At 36.8% G+C, this 15265-nt stretch overlaps 1 long non-coding RNA gene and 2 other non-coding genes across 3 annotated transcripts; all 3 read right to left on the bottom strand.

The window, feature by feature from the left end:
- Nucleotides 1–4090: 4090 nt before the first annotated feature.
- On the bottom strand, nt 4091–4164 carry TRNAS-ACU (transfer RNA serine (anticodon ACU)). Its single transcript has one exon. It is a non-coding gene; the product is annotated as a tRNA-Ser (tRNA).
- A 2266-nt stretch (nt 4165–6430) lies between these two features.
- Nucleotides 6431–6504, bottom strand: TRNAS-ACU (transfer RNA serine (anticodon ACU)). Its single transcript has one exon. It is a non-coding gene; the product is annotated as a tRNA-Ser (tRNA).
- A 7026-nt stretch (nt 6505–13530) lies between these two features.
- On the bottom strand, nt 13531–14583 carry LOC135034439 (uncharacterized). Its single transcript, XR_010229653.1, has 3 exons — nt 14521–14583; nt 14233–14445; nt 13531–13614 (listed from the first exon to the last, which is right to left on the bottom strand). It is a non-coding gene; the product is annotated as an uncharacterized LOC135034439 (long non-coding RNA).
- Nucleotides 14584–15265: the final 682 nt, after the last annotated feature.

The following is a 15265-nucleotide window of genomic DNA, read 5'->3' as shown; positions in this document are numbered from 1 at the left end:
GCTTGAATTTCAATGATGCATTGGGGCAACGATTTTGTGAGAAACATTTTCACCCTTAAATAAAGATTTTCTTAATTCCTTACCTGTGTGCTAATTAGATATCACCTTGTTTTCACATTAAACAGACTTCCACATGAGAAAGCAGCAAGGATGCAGTGGCGTTAATGTTTCCTGGTGTCAACCTGTATTATTTCAGTAGACATTGAAATGAGGATGCATCTTGCTGCCTTTCCAATGAAGCAAGTTTAATTTAGTAATAGGTGAAAAACCATCCTTACAAAGGTGTTAATCAGAGACTTGGCTTTGTGGACACTTTTCAGAGAACAAATTTGTTAGCATAAAAATAAAGCCAGAAAATGAAGAGCTGTTTAATCACTCAATTGGATTTTTTTGCCAGCATATTTCTTTTTCTCTGCAACCCACTGCTAAATTGTGCTTCCTAGCTGTTTTTATAAAATCACTGAATCAAATCTAACTCTGATTACATCAGAGAAGGCCAGGTACCCTACACCATAAGAGGGGGTTTGATATTTTGACTTGTCTACTTAAAGATCACCAAAATCTGATAACAAGGTCAATTACGTCCCTGGGTGGGATCGAACCACCAACCTTTTGGTTAATAGCCATACACACTAACTGATTGCGCCACAGAGACACTTTGCAAAAGTCCATACTGACAAAGGCTAATAAGCATTCATCTAAAACGTTTCCTAGAAAAACTTTAAAAAGTCAATAATCTGGAGAGTTTTTGTAAGATGTTTCTTCCATCAACCAAAGAAGAAACACATTGGTACTTTCCCATGATGAGTGAGTGCTTCAGGATCTCTTGCACTTACATGTGCAGCAGAGTACTGCAATGGAAGCATACTGGGCCCATAACCCAGAGGTAGGCAGATTGAAACTATCCTTTGCTATAAGCATTTTTTTTTTGTTAATTTAAGTAATCAAAACTGGGATTGATATTTTTGCTCTTTTATTTTTACTTAAAGTACAATAACTTTTACCATTTTAATTTGTTTTAATAGTATATTGACAGTATAGTTTTCTTTAAAAAATCCACTTAATTTTCTTTACCCTATTATTAAAAGGGTAATTGACAAAAACAAACTACATTGTCACCAGAAGAGCAATACAAAATGTACAAGTGATATATTAAAATCATCTTTCCAGCTTGAATTTCAATGATGCATTGGGTCAACGATTTTGTGAGAAACATCTTCACCCTTAAATAAAGATTTTCTTAATTCCTTACCTGTGTGCTAATTAGATATCACCTTGTTTTCACATTAAACAGACTTCTACATGAGAAAGCAGCAAGGATGCAGTGGCGTTAATGTTTCCTGGTGTCAACCTGTATTATTTCAGTAGACATTGAAATGAGGATGCATCTTGCTGCCTTTCCAATGAAGCAAGTTTAATTTAGTAATAGGTGAAAAACCATCCCTACAAAGGTGTTAATCAGAGACTTGGCTTTGTGGACACTTTTCAGAGAACAAATTTGTTAGCATAAAAATAAAGCCAGAAAATGAAGAGCTGTTTAATCACTCAATTGGATTTTTTTTGCAAGCATATTTCTTTTTCTCTGCAACCCACTGCTAAATTGTGCTTCCTAGCTGTTTTTATTAAATCACTGAATCAAATCTAACTCTGATTACATCAGAAAAGGCCAAGTACCCTACACCATAACAGGGGGTTTGAAATTTTGACTTGTCTACTTAAAGATCACCAAAATCTGATCACAAAGTCAATTACGTCCCTGGGTGGGATTGAACCACCAACCTTTTGGTTAGTAGCCGGACACACTAACCCATTGCGCCACAGAGATACTTCACGAAAAGTCCCTACTGACAAAGGCTAATAAGCATACATCTAGAACGTTTCCTAGAAAAACTTTAAAAAGTCAATAATCTGGAGAGTTTTTGTAAAATGTTTCTTCCATCAACCAACGAAGAAACACATTGGTACTTTCCCATGATGAGTGAGTGCTTCAGGATCTCTTGCACTTACATGTGCAGCAGAGTACTGCAATGGAAGCATGCTGGGCCCATAACCCAGAGGTAGGCAGATTGAAACTATCCTTTGCTATATGCATTTTTTTTTGTTAATTTAAGTAATCAAAACTGGGATTGATATTTTTGCTCTTTTATTTTTACTTAAAGTACAATAACTTTTACCATTTTAATTTGTTTTAATAGTATATTGACAGTATAGTTTTCTTTTAAAAAATCCACTTAATTTTCTTTACCCTATTATTAAAAGGGTAATTGACAAAAACAAACTACATTGTCACCAGAAGAGCAATACAAAATGTACAAGTGATATATTAAAATCATCTTTCCAGCTTGAATTTCAATGATGCATTGGGGCAACGATTTTGTGAGAAACATCTTCACCCTTAAATAAAGATTTTCTTAATTCCTTACCTGTGTGCTAATTAGATATCACCTTGTTTTCACATTAAACAGACTTCTACATGAGAAAGCAGCAAGGATGCAGTGGCGTTAATGTTTCCTGGTGTCAACCTGTATTATTTCAGTAGACATTGAAATGAGGATGCATCTTGCTGCCTTTCCAATGAAGCAAGTTTAATTTAGTTATAGGTGAAAAACCATCCCTACAAAGGTGTTAATCAGAGACTTGGCTTTGTGGACACTTTTTAGAGAACAAATTTGTTAGCATAAAAATAAAGCCAGAAAATGAAGAGCTGTTTAATCACTCAATTGGATTTTTCTGCCAGCATATTTTTTTTCTCTGCAACCCATTGCTAAATTGTGCTTCCTAGCTGTTTTTTATAAAATCACTGAATCAAATCTAACTCTGATTACATCAGAGAAGGCCAGGTACCCTACACCATAAGAGGGGGTTTGAAATTTTGACTTGTCTACTTAAATATCACCAAAACCTGATCACAAGGTCAATTATGTCCCTGGGTGGGATTGAACCACCAACCTTTTGGTTAGTAGCCGGACACACTAACCGATTGCGCCACAGTGACACTTTGCAAAAAGTACATACTGACAAAGGCTAATAAGCATTCATCTAGAACATTTCCTAGAAAAACTTTAAAAAGTCAATAATCTGGAGAGTTTTTGTAAGAATTTTCTTAAATCAACCAACGAAGAAACAAATTGGTACTTTCCCATGATGAGTGAGTGCTTCAGGATCTCTTGCACTTACATGTGCAGCAGAGTACTGCAATGGAAGCATGCTGGGCCCATTACCCAGAGGTAGGCAGATTGAAACTATCCTCTGCTATATGCATTTTTTTTGTTAATTAAAGTAATCCAAAACTGGGATTGATATGTTAGCTATTTTATGTTTACTTAAAGTACAATAACTTTTACCATTTTAATTTGTTTTAATAGTATATTGACAGTATTGTTTTCTTTCAAAAATCCACTTAATTTTCTTTACCCTATTATTAAAATGGTAATTGACAAAAACAAACTACATTGTCACCAGAAGAGCAATACAAAATGTACAAGTGATATATTAAAATCATCTTTCCAGCTTGAATTTCAATGATGCATTGGGGCAACGATTTTGTGAGAAACATCTTCACCCTTAAATAAAGATTTTCTTAATTCCTTACCTGTGTGCTAATTAGATATCACCTTGTTTTCACATTAAACAGACTTCCACATGAGAAAGCAGCAAGGATGCAGTGGCGTTAATGTTTCCTGGTGTCAACCTGTATTATTTCAGTAGAAATTGAAATGAGGATGCATCTTGCTGCCTTTCCAATGAAGCAAGTTTAATTTAGTAATAGGTGAAAAACCATACCTACAAAGGTGTTAATCAGAGACTTGGCTTTGTGGACACTTTTCAGAGAACAAATTTGTTAGCATAAAAATAAAGCCAGAAAATGAAGAGCTGTTTAATCACTCAATTGGATTTTTTTTCCAGCATATTTCTTTTTCTCTGCAACCCACTGCTAAATTGTGCTTCCTAGCTGTTTTTATAAAATCACTGAATCAAATCTAACTCTGATTACATCAGAGAAGGCCAGGTACCCTACACCATAACAGGGGGTTTGAAATTTTGACTTGTCTACTTAAAGATCACCAAAATCTGATAACAAGGTCAATTACGTCCCTGGGTGGGATTGAACCACCAACCTTTTGGTTAGTAGCCAGACACACTAACCGATTGCGCCACAGAGACACTTTGTAAAAAGTAAGTACTGACAAAGGCTAATAAGCATACATCTAGAACGTTTCCTAGAAAAACTTTAAAAAGTCAATAATCTGGAGAGTTTTTGTAAGATGTTTCTTCCATCAACCAACGAAGAAACACATTGGTACTTTCCCATGATGAGTGAGTGCTTCAGGATCTCTTGCACTTACATGTGCAGCAGAGTACTGCAATGGAAGCATGCTGGGCCCATAACCCAGAGGTAGGCATATTGAAACTATCCTTTGCTATATGCATTTTTTTTTTGTTAATTTAAGTAATCAAAACTGGGATTGATATTTTTGCTCTTTTATTTTTACTTAAAGTACAATAACTTTTACCATTTTAATTTGTTTTAATAGTATATTGACAGTATAATTATTTTTAAAAAAATCCACTTAATTTTCTTTACCCTATTATTAAAAGGGTAATTGACAAAAACAAACTACATTGTCATCAGAAGAGCAATACAAAATGTACAAGTGATATATTAAAATCATCTTTCCAGCTTGAATTTCAATGATGCATTGGGGCAACGATTTTGTGAGAAACATCTTCACCCTTAAATAAAGATTTTCTTAATTCCTTACCTGTGTGCTAATTAGATATCACCTTGTTTTCACATTAAACAGACTTCTACATGAGAAAGCAGCAAGGATGCAGTGGCGTTAATGTTTCCTGGTGTCAACCTGTATTATTTCAGTAGACATTGAAATGAGGATGCATCTTACTGCCTTTCCAATGAAGCAAGTTTAATTTAGTAATAGGTGAAAAACCATCCCTACAAAGGTGTTAATCAGAGACTTGGCTTTGTGGACACTTTTCAGAGAACAAATTTGTTAGCATAAAAATAAAGCCAGAAAATGAAGAGCTGTTTAATCACTCAATTGGATTTTTTTTGCCAGCATATTTCTTTTTCTCTGCAACCCACTGCTAAATTGTGCTTCCTAGCTGTTTTTATAAAATCACTGAATCAAATCTAACTCTGATTACATCAGAGAAGGCCAGGTACCCTACACCATAAGAGGGGGTTTGAAATTTTGACTTGTCTACTTAAAGATCACCAAAATCTGATAACAAGTTCAATTACTTCCCTGGGTGGGATTGAACCACCAACCTTTTGGTTAGTAGCCAGACACACTACCCGATTGCGCCACAGAGACACTTTGCAAAAAGTATATACTGACAAAGGCTAATAAGCATACATCTAGAACGTTTCCTAGAAAAACTTTAAAAAGTTAATAAGCTGGAGAGTTTTTGTAAGATGTTTCTTCCATCAACCAACGAAGAAACACATTGGTACTTTCCCATGATGAGTGAGTGCTTCAGGATCTCTTGCACTTACATGTGCAGCAGAGTACTGCAATGGAAGCATGCTGGGCCCATAACCCAGAGGTAGGCAGATTGAAACTATCCTTTGCTATATGCATTTTTTTTGTTAATTTAAGTAATCAAAACTGGGATTGATATTTTTGCTCTTTTATTTTTACTTAAAGTACAATAACTTTTACCATTTTAATTTGTTTTAATAGTATATTGACAGTATAGTTTTCTTTAAAAAATCCACTTAATTTTCTTTACCCTATTATTAAAAGGGTAATTGACAAAAACAAACTACATTGTCACCAGAAGAGCAATACAAAATGTACAAGTGATATATTAAAATCATCTTTCCAGCTTGAATTTCAATGATGCATTGGGGCAACGATTTTGTGAGAAACATCTTCACCCTTAAATAAAGATTTTCTTAATTCCTTACCTGTGTGCTAATTAGATATCACCTTGTTTTCACATTAAACAGACTTCTACATGAGAAAGCAGCAAGGATGCAGTGGCGTTAATGTTTCCTGGTGTCAACCTGTATTATTTCAGTAGACATTGAAATGAGGATGCATCTTGCTGCCTTTCCAATGAAGCAAGTTTAATTTAGTTATAGGTGAAAAACCATCCCTACAAAGGTGTTAATCAGAGACTTGGCTTTGTGGATACTTTTTAGAGAACAAATTTGTTAGCATAAAAATAAAGGCAGAAAATGAAGAGCTGTTTAATCACTCAATTGGATTTTTCTGCCAGCATATTTTTTTTCTCTGCAACCCATTGCTAAATTGTGCTTCCTAGCTGTTTTTTATAAAATCACTGAATCAAATCTAACTCTGATTACATCAGAGAAGGCCAGGTACCCTACACCATAAGAGGGGGTTTGAAATTTTGACTTGTCTACTTAAATATCACCAAAACCTGATCACAAGGTCAATTATGTCCCTGGGTGGGATTGAACCACCAACCTTTTGGTTAGTAGCCAGACACACTAACCGATTGCGCCACAGAGACACTTTGCAAAAAGTACATACTGACAAAGGCTAATAAGCATTCATCTAGAACGTTTCCTAGAAAAACTTTAAAAAGTCAATAATCTGGAGAGTTTTTGTAAGAATTTTCTTAACTCAACCAACGAAGAAACACATTGGTACTTTCCCATTATGAGATGAGTGCTTCAGGATCTCTTGCACTTACATGTGCAGCAGAGTACTGCAATGGAAGCATGCTGGGCCCATTACCCAGAGGTAGGCAGATTGAAACTATCCTTTGCTATATGCATTTTTTTTGTTAATTAAAGTAATCCAAAACTGGGATTGATATGTTAGCTATTTTATGTTTACTTAAAGTACAATAACTTTTACCATTTTAATTTGTTTTAACAGTATATTGACAGTATTGTTTTCTTTCAAAAATCCACTTAATTTTCTTTACCCTATTATTAAAATGGTAATTGACAAAAACAAACTACATTGTCACCAGAAGAGCAATACAAAATGTACAAGTGATATATTAAAATCATCTTTCCAGCTTGAATTTCAATGATGCATTGGGGCAACGATTTTGTGAGAAACATCTTCACCCTTAAATAAAGATTTTCTTAATTCCTTACCTGTGTGCTAATTAGATATCACCTTGTTTTCACATTAAACAGACTTCCACATGAGAAAGCAGCAAGGATGCATTGGCGTTAATGTTTCCTGGTGTCAACCTGTATTATTTCAGTAGACATTGAAATGAGGATGCATCTTGCTGCCTTTCCAATGAAGCAAGTTTAATTTAGTAATAGGTGAAAAACCATCCTTACAAAGGTGTTCATCAGAGACTTGGCTTTGTGGACACTTTTCAGAGAACAAATTTGTTAGCATAAAAATAAAGCCAGAAAATGAAGAGCTGTTTAATCACTCAATTGGATTTTTTTGCCAGCATATTTCTTTTTCTCTGCAACCCACTGCTAAATTGTGCTTCCTAGCTGTTTTTATAAAATCACTGAATCAAATCTAACTCTGATTACATCAGAGAAGGCCAGGTACCCTACACCATAAGAGGGGATTTGAAATTTTGACTTGTCTACTTAAATATCACCAAAATCTGATCACAAGGTCAATTACATCCCTGGGTGGGATTGAACCACCAACCTTCTGGTTTATAGCCGTACACACTAACTGATTGCACCACAGAGACACTCTGCGAAAGTACATACTGACAAAGGCTAATAAGCATTCATCTAAAACATTTCCTAGAAAAACTTTAAAAAGTCAATAATCTGGAGAGTTTTTGTAAGATGTTTCTTCCATCCACCAACGAAGAAACACATTGGTACTTTCCCATGATGAGTGAGTGCTTCAGGATCTCTTGCACTTACATGTGCAGCAGAGTACTGCAATGGAAGCATGCTGGGCCAATAACCCAGAGGTAGGCAGATTAAAACTATCCTCTGCTATATGCATTTTTTTTTGTTAATTAAAGTAATCCAAAACTGGGATTGATATTTTTGCTCTTTTATTTTTCATTAAAGTACAATAACTTTTACCATTTTAATTTGTTTTAATAGTATATTGAAAGTATTGTTTTCTTTTAAAAATCCACTTAATTTTCTTTACCCTATTATTAAAATGGTAATTGACAAAAACAAACTACATTGTCACCAGAAGAGCAATACAAAATGTACAAGTGATATATTAAAATCATCTTTCCAGCTTGAATTTCAATGATGCATTGGGGCAACGATTTTGTGAGAAACATTTTCACCCTTAAATAAAGATTTTCTTAATTCCTTACCTGTGTGCTAATTAGATATCACCTTGTTTTCACATTAAACAGACTTCCACATGAGAAAGCAGCAAGGATGCAGTGGCGTTAATGTTTCCTGGTGTCAACCTGTATTATTTCAGTAGACATTGAAATGAGGATGCATCTTGCTGCCTTTCCAATGAAGCAAGTTTAATTTAGTAATAGGTGAAAAACCATCCTTACAAAGGTGTTAATCAGAGACTTGGCTTTGTGGACACTTTTCAGAGAACAAATTTGTTAGCATAAAAATAAAGCCAGAAAATGAAGAGCTGTTTAATCACTCAATTGGATTTTTTTGCCAGCATATTTCTTTTTCTCTGCAACCCACTGCTAAATTGTGCTTCCTAGCTGTTTTTATAAAATCACTGAATCAAATCTAACTCTGATTACATCAGAGAAGGCCAGGTACCCTACACCATAAGAGGGGGTTTGATATTTTGACTTGTCTACTTAAAGATCACCAAAATCTGATAACAAGGTCAATTACGTCCCTGGGTGGGATCGAACCACCAACCTTTTGGTTAATAGCCATACACACTAACTGATTGCGCCACAGAGACACTTTGCAAAAGTCCATACTGACAAAGGCTAATAAGCATTCATCTAAAACGTTTCCTAGAAAAACTTTAAAAAGTCAATAATCTGGAGAGTTTTTGTAAGATGTTTCTTCCATCAACCAAAGAAGAAACACATTGGTACTTTCCCATGATGAGTGAGTGCTTCAGGATCTCTTGCACTTACATGTGCAGCAGAGTACTGCAATGGAAGCATACTGGGCCCATAACCCAGAGGTAGGCAGATTGAAACTATCCTTTGCTATAAGCATTTTTTTTTTGTTAATTTAAGTAATCAAAACTGGGATTGATATTTTTGCTCTTTTATTTTTACTTAAAGTACAATAACTTTTACCATTTTAATTTGTTTTAATAGTATATTGACAGTATTGTTTTCTTTAAAAAATCCACTTAATTTTCTTTACCCTATTATTAAAAGGGTAATTGACAAAAACAAACTACATTGTCACCAGAAGAGCAATACAAAATGTACAAGTGATATATTAAAATCATCTTTCCAGCTTGAATTTCAATGATGCATTGGGTCAACGATTTTGTGAGAAACATCTTCACCCTTAAATAAAGATTTTCTTAATTCCTTACCTGTGTGCTAATTAGATATCACCTTGTTTTCACATTAAACAGACTTCTACATGAGAAAGCAGCAAGGATGCAGTGGCGTTAATGTTTCCTGGTGTCAACCTGTATTATTTCAGTAGACATTGAAATGAGGATGCATCTTGCTGCCTTTCCAATGAAGCAAGTTTAATTTAGTAATAGGTGAAAAACCATCCCTACAAAGGTGTTAATCAGAGACTTGGCTTTGTGGACACTTTTCAGAGAACAAATTTGTTAGCATAAAAATAAAGCCAGAAAATGAAGAGCTGTTTAATCACTCAATTGGATTTTTTTTGCAAGCATATTTCTTTTTCTCTGCAACCCACTGCTAAATTGTGCTTCCTAGCTGTTTTTATTAAATCACTGAATCAAATCTAACTCTGATTACATCAGAAAAGGCCAAGTACCCTACACCATAACAGGGGGTTTGAAATTTTGACTTGTCTACTTAAAGATCACCAAAATCTGATCACAAAGTCAATTACGTCCCTGGGTGGGATTGAACCACCAACCTTTTGGTTAGTAGCCGGACACACTAACCCATTGCGCCACAGAGATACTTCACGAAAAGTCCCTACTGACAAAGGCTAATAAGCATACATCTAGAACGTTTCCTAGAAAAACTTTAAAAAGTCAATAATCTGGAGAGTTTTTGTAAAATGTTTCTTCCATCAACCAACGAAGAAACACATTGGTACTTTCCCATGATGAGTGAGTGCTTCAGGATCTCTTGCACTTACATGTGCAGCAGAGTACTGCAATGGAAGCATGCTGGGCCCATAACCCAGAGGTAGGCAGATTGAAACTATCCTTTGCTATATGCATTTTTTTTGTTAATTTAAGTAATCAAAACTGGGATTGATATTTTTGCTCTTTTATTTTTACTTGAAGTACAATAACTTTTACCATTTTAATTTGTTTAAATCCACTTAATTTTCTTTACCCTATTATTAAAAGGGTAATTGACAAAAACAAACTACATTGTCACCAGAAGAGCAATACAAAATGTACAAGTGATATATTAAAATCATCTTTCCAGCTTGAATTTCAATGATGCATTGGGGCAACGATTTTGTGAGAAACATCTTCACCCTTAAATAAAGATTTTCTTAATTCCTTACCTGTGTGCTAATTAGATATCACCTTGTTTTCACATTAAACAGACTACCACATGAGAAAGCAGCAAGGATGCAGTGGCGTTAATGTTTCCTGGTGTCAACCCGTATTATTTCAGTAGACATTGAAATGAGGATGCATCTTGCTGCCTTTCCAATGAAGCAAATTTAATTTAGTAATAGGTGAAAAACCATCACTACAAAGGTGTTAATCAGAGACTTGGCTTTGTGGACACTTTTCAGAGAACAAATTTGTTAGCATAAAAATAAAGCCAGAAAATGAAGAGCTGTTTAATCACTCAATTGGATTTTTTTGCCAGCATATTTCTTTTTCTCTGCAACCCACTGCTAAATTGTGCTTCCTAGCTGTTTTTATAAAATCACTGGGGTATATTTACTAAGCTCCCGATTTTGACCGAGATGGCGTTTTTTCTTCAAAGTGTCATCTCGGTCATTTACTAAACACTAATCACGGCAGTGATGAGGTCATTCGTATTTTTTTGCTAGTCCAAGTTCAAAATTACGAATGAATACACCATCGGTCAAATTACGCCTGTTTAGATATGAATCTCGGTCATTTATTAACCATTCGTAATTGCATTTGCTGCCGCGAAAAATTACGATTCGCATTTTTTTCCTAAAAAAAAACGCGCCAGCCTTTGAAAACCGCGTTTACATGTGAACTTAATTATCCATTACTCACACCTGTTTTTTTGGGCCTATAAAAGTGTTTCAGGCACATTCTGAACTACTCTCACTCTGAAATGGCGGCTGTAGTGTGTGGCAATGGTTTTTTGTTGGCTGTGGGATACGTTAGACTGCTCCATGAGGCTTCCAGGAATCAGGACCAGGTAAGTGAACATGGCCAACAGGTTGTCCAGGTACCGCGGAGGCTGCGCCAGCCTCGTTTTTTTAGAGGGCGTTTAAACTTAAATGCATTGTCCGATGATAGGGTCATACAGATGTTCCGCCTAAATAGAAACAACATTTTCCACCTGTATGACCTTGTCAAACTGGGCATAGACCCTGAGACAGCACGCTCTCGCTCTGTCTCAGGCCTACACAAACTCCTGGCTGTGTTACACTTTATGGCTACTGGGAGCTTCCAGGCTGTGGCAGGCGACGTCATTGGGATCTCACAGCCCACCTTTTCAAGATTTTTGATGCAGGTGAGTCTAAAAATACATATGCGGTTATGGCTAAGTGTTGCTTGTGTAAGTTGAAACACCACAGTATTGTAGAGAATACCTAACATGACACTCACCTTAGCTTATTTAATGTCCACTCAGGTTTTGGATGTGTTGGAGCCACACATTAAAGCCTCAATCTGCTTCCCTACTGAGGAGTCGGAGTGGAGTGCTGTCAGGGTAGCTTTCTATGAGCTTGCAGGCATGCCCAATGTGCTGGGGGCCATAGATTGCACACACGTTCAGCTGAGATCACCTAAGGGCCGCCAGTATATATATACTAATAGGCATATGGATCAATCAACTAATGTCCAGGTGGTCTGTGATGCAAATTTAAAAATTATGAGTGTTGTTGCAGGTTACCCTGGTGCCTGCCATGACTCCTTCATCCTCAGTCAGTCATCGCTCTTCGATAAATTTGAGGAGGGACAAATGCCTGATGGCTGGCTGTTGGGTATGTTGAAAATGTTATGTGTGTATGTCTTTTAACCACAGCCTAGATTTTGGAGGAGGTGATAGAATAATCTAACATATGTCCTAATGTTGACTATATATGTTTTTCAGGTGATGGGGGTTACGGCTGCTACTCTTGGCTCCTTACTCCATTGTCCCAACCTGATTCTCCTGCTGAACACAGTTATAATCATGCACATAAGGCTACGCGGAATGTGATAGAAAGATGTTTTGGGGTGCTGAAGTCACGTTTTCGGTGTCTGGATAAATCTGGTGGCCTTTTGTTGTATAGTCCCTCAAAGGTGACTCGGATTGTGTTCTGCTGCTGTTTTCTCCATAATCTGTGTTTAAGTCAACATCTGGCACATGGTGAGGGAGAAAGCAGTCAGCAAGCAGAGGAGTTAGATACATCTGGTGACAGTGTGAGTACAATTGTAGGGAGGCAGGTACGTCAAGAAGTGATCCTGCGATATTTTACAGGTAAGTTTTATTATGCTGTAATTATCCTTCACTAAACACTTTGCTCTACTTTCTATTGTGTGTTCTGTTACTTACTGTTTGTTGTTTATAGTGGTGTGTCCATTGTGCTTAGTTGATGCTAACAAAACATTTACAGTCATTACCCTTGAAAAACATAACTACATACATACAGACCAGCTTAAAAAATTTTGGAGACGGACACAGGAATGTTTTTTTTTAACAAATTTTTGTATTTATTTGCACAAAAAGATTGGTGTTATTTTTTTCGCTTGTGTGTGCTGGGTGCTGGCTCACTGGCACGTGCTCTTGAGGAACGCCGGACAGGGGAGGTTACTGGCGTTTGAACAGGGGTCGTGGTCCCCGAGCTGGAGGTAACTTGCTGAGCTCCCATCATAGCAATATTGCTGCTCAAATTATTTAAACTGGCAATCAGCTGAGTGTTTGTAGCAGTGTGGCTGGCTACAATCCTGGATAAGGCCTCATTCACCACTTGATTGTGTTGAATGATCTGAACGAGTGCCTGCTGATGTCGCTGTTGCTCATCTATAATGCGGGATAAATGTGCATTCATTTGGCTGTTTTCAGCCCTAATTTGCTCCATTGAGGTAGCCATTCTCCCTACTTGTACTATCAGTCTGCCCGAGTTGCGACTAATACGCGGTAGATGATGGGGCAGACTGGCAAGGTGTTGTGTATGTTGGGTCAGGGTGGCATTGCTTTGGGCCTGTTGGCTTGTCCAACTGGCCCAAAAATCGCCAGGAATTTGGCTTGGGGGCGGAGCTTGTGCCAGTTGGGGACTGATGGATGGTTGGGGTATATCCTGCAACTGTATTGGCATGCTTGGATCAACAGCTGTAAGTTGCAGTGTGAAGGATGGCTCTTGTTCTGGTCCCTGCTGGTCCTCGGCGGACATCAAGTTGTGCTCTGTATGGGGTAGGCAACATGCAATGTTGTAATTTTTTTTAATTTGGCCTGGCTAATGCAACACATTAATACATTCCTAATACTACATTTTTGCATTATTAGCACTTGTTTTTCTCAACGTTAACAATTTATAATTTTTATATTTTAAAAAACCAACACAGGCGCAAACATTGCCAAATTTGCATATTCCTCACTTAACTAACTTCCCTCCACACCATTACACTGTTAGATTCCCTCCCCTCACCACGATATAGACTACTTACCTGTATAGTCCAGAGGAGCGGAGCAAGTAAGCCATCTACATACTGGACAGGGGCGATGTGTGAACACTCTAATGGTTTTTTTATTTCGGTCCAACATTTAATTTTATTCATATTTTTTTAAAAATGTGAACGTGTGTGTGCTTAATGTATCCTCAAATCTGTTGTTTTCATACAAATAGGTTGTCTAGACCATCCACTAAGACCTTATCTAATTTTATTAAAGCACCTTGAGCAATTGAAGACGTTACATCACATTGATTGTTGAGGAAAACATGTAAACTCCAAACCAACTAACAACATCTTAAGTGTACTGTGTATATTATTGCTTATGTGTTTAATTTATGTTTTTACTCACCAGATAACTGAGGTGATCTGGCCTCATCACTCTGCGAACTCGACAATAGTGCCAGTGGTGGCTGGGGTGACACTGCCGAAAGTCTTCGCCTGGGTGGGGATGATGGAGGTGCGGAATCAGAGCCAAGACGCCGTGTCTTAGTTGGCCTCCTGGGTAAGTGGCCCAAGCCCTGTGATGGGCGGCTTACAGGAGGTCGGCTTCCAGAAGCAGAACCTAGGTGCAAAATTTAAACTTAATATTTTGTACTTCTATGTGTTTTCAGAATATGTGACTACAGTGAAGACTTACCTGCAATACCGGCATCATCCTGACTTGTGTGAGGCCTGTCTGGGCGGCTGGTCTGTGTGACTGTGGAAAAAGTGACCCCAACATTATTACCATGTTTTTGGAAAAATGACCCACTGAAAACCATTAATGTACTGTAAGCATCTATATGGTTTTGTTTAAAACAAATTTTTAAGCTTAAGAGCTTCTACATTCATGATTTTGAGTTGAATATCAAAATGTACTTGATGTGGCACACAATAAATTTATTTAAAATAAGTTTTTGGTCTCAGATATTGCAGAGATTGAGTACTTGCAAATATTTTTAAAATGTAATGTTTTAAAAATTTCCCCGCTTTTCTGTTTGTTAAAAAAACAAAAACCTTTTGTGGATTTTAAACAAACACACATGTTCAAGCATTATCGCCAAAAATTGCAACAAAAAAAGAAAAAAAAACATTCAAAACACAAACACACCTTAAGGGAGCATAGGCATGCAATCTGTTTTGTGAGAAAAAAATCATCCTTTAAACTTTAAAAATGAAATTAACTAAATTTTACAGACATTTTAAGAACAATATTACAAAACAAACTTACCATCCTGCGTGGGTCGGTCCGAATCCCGGACATGAGTAGCAGACACCACTTCGCCAGGAATCAATGCCCACACAGGCTCCTCCCAGTCCCGATAGCTTACACGTAAAGGTGGCCCACCTCCGGTTCTCCGTGCAGATTTGGACTCTTTGGCCATCTTGGCCTTGACACGCCG

Source organism: Pseudophryne corroboree, unplaced genomic scaffold (genome assembly GCF_028390025.1).
Source record: "Pseudophryne corroboree isolate aPseCor3 unplaced genomic scaffold, aPseCor3.hap2 scaffold_583, whole genome shotgun sequence".
Taxonomy (NCBI): Eukaryota; Metazoa; Chordata; class Amphibia; order Anura; family Myobatrachidae; genus Pseudophryne; species Pseudophryne corroboree.
This window is presented reverse-complemented; position numbering and strand designations above follow the sequence as displayed.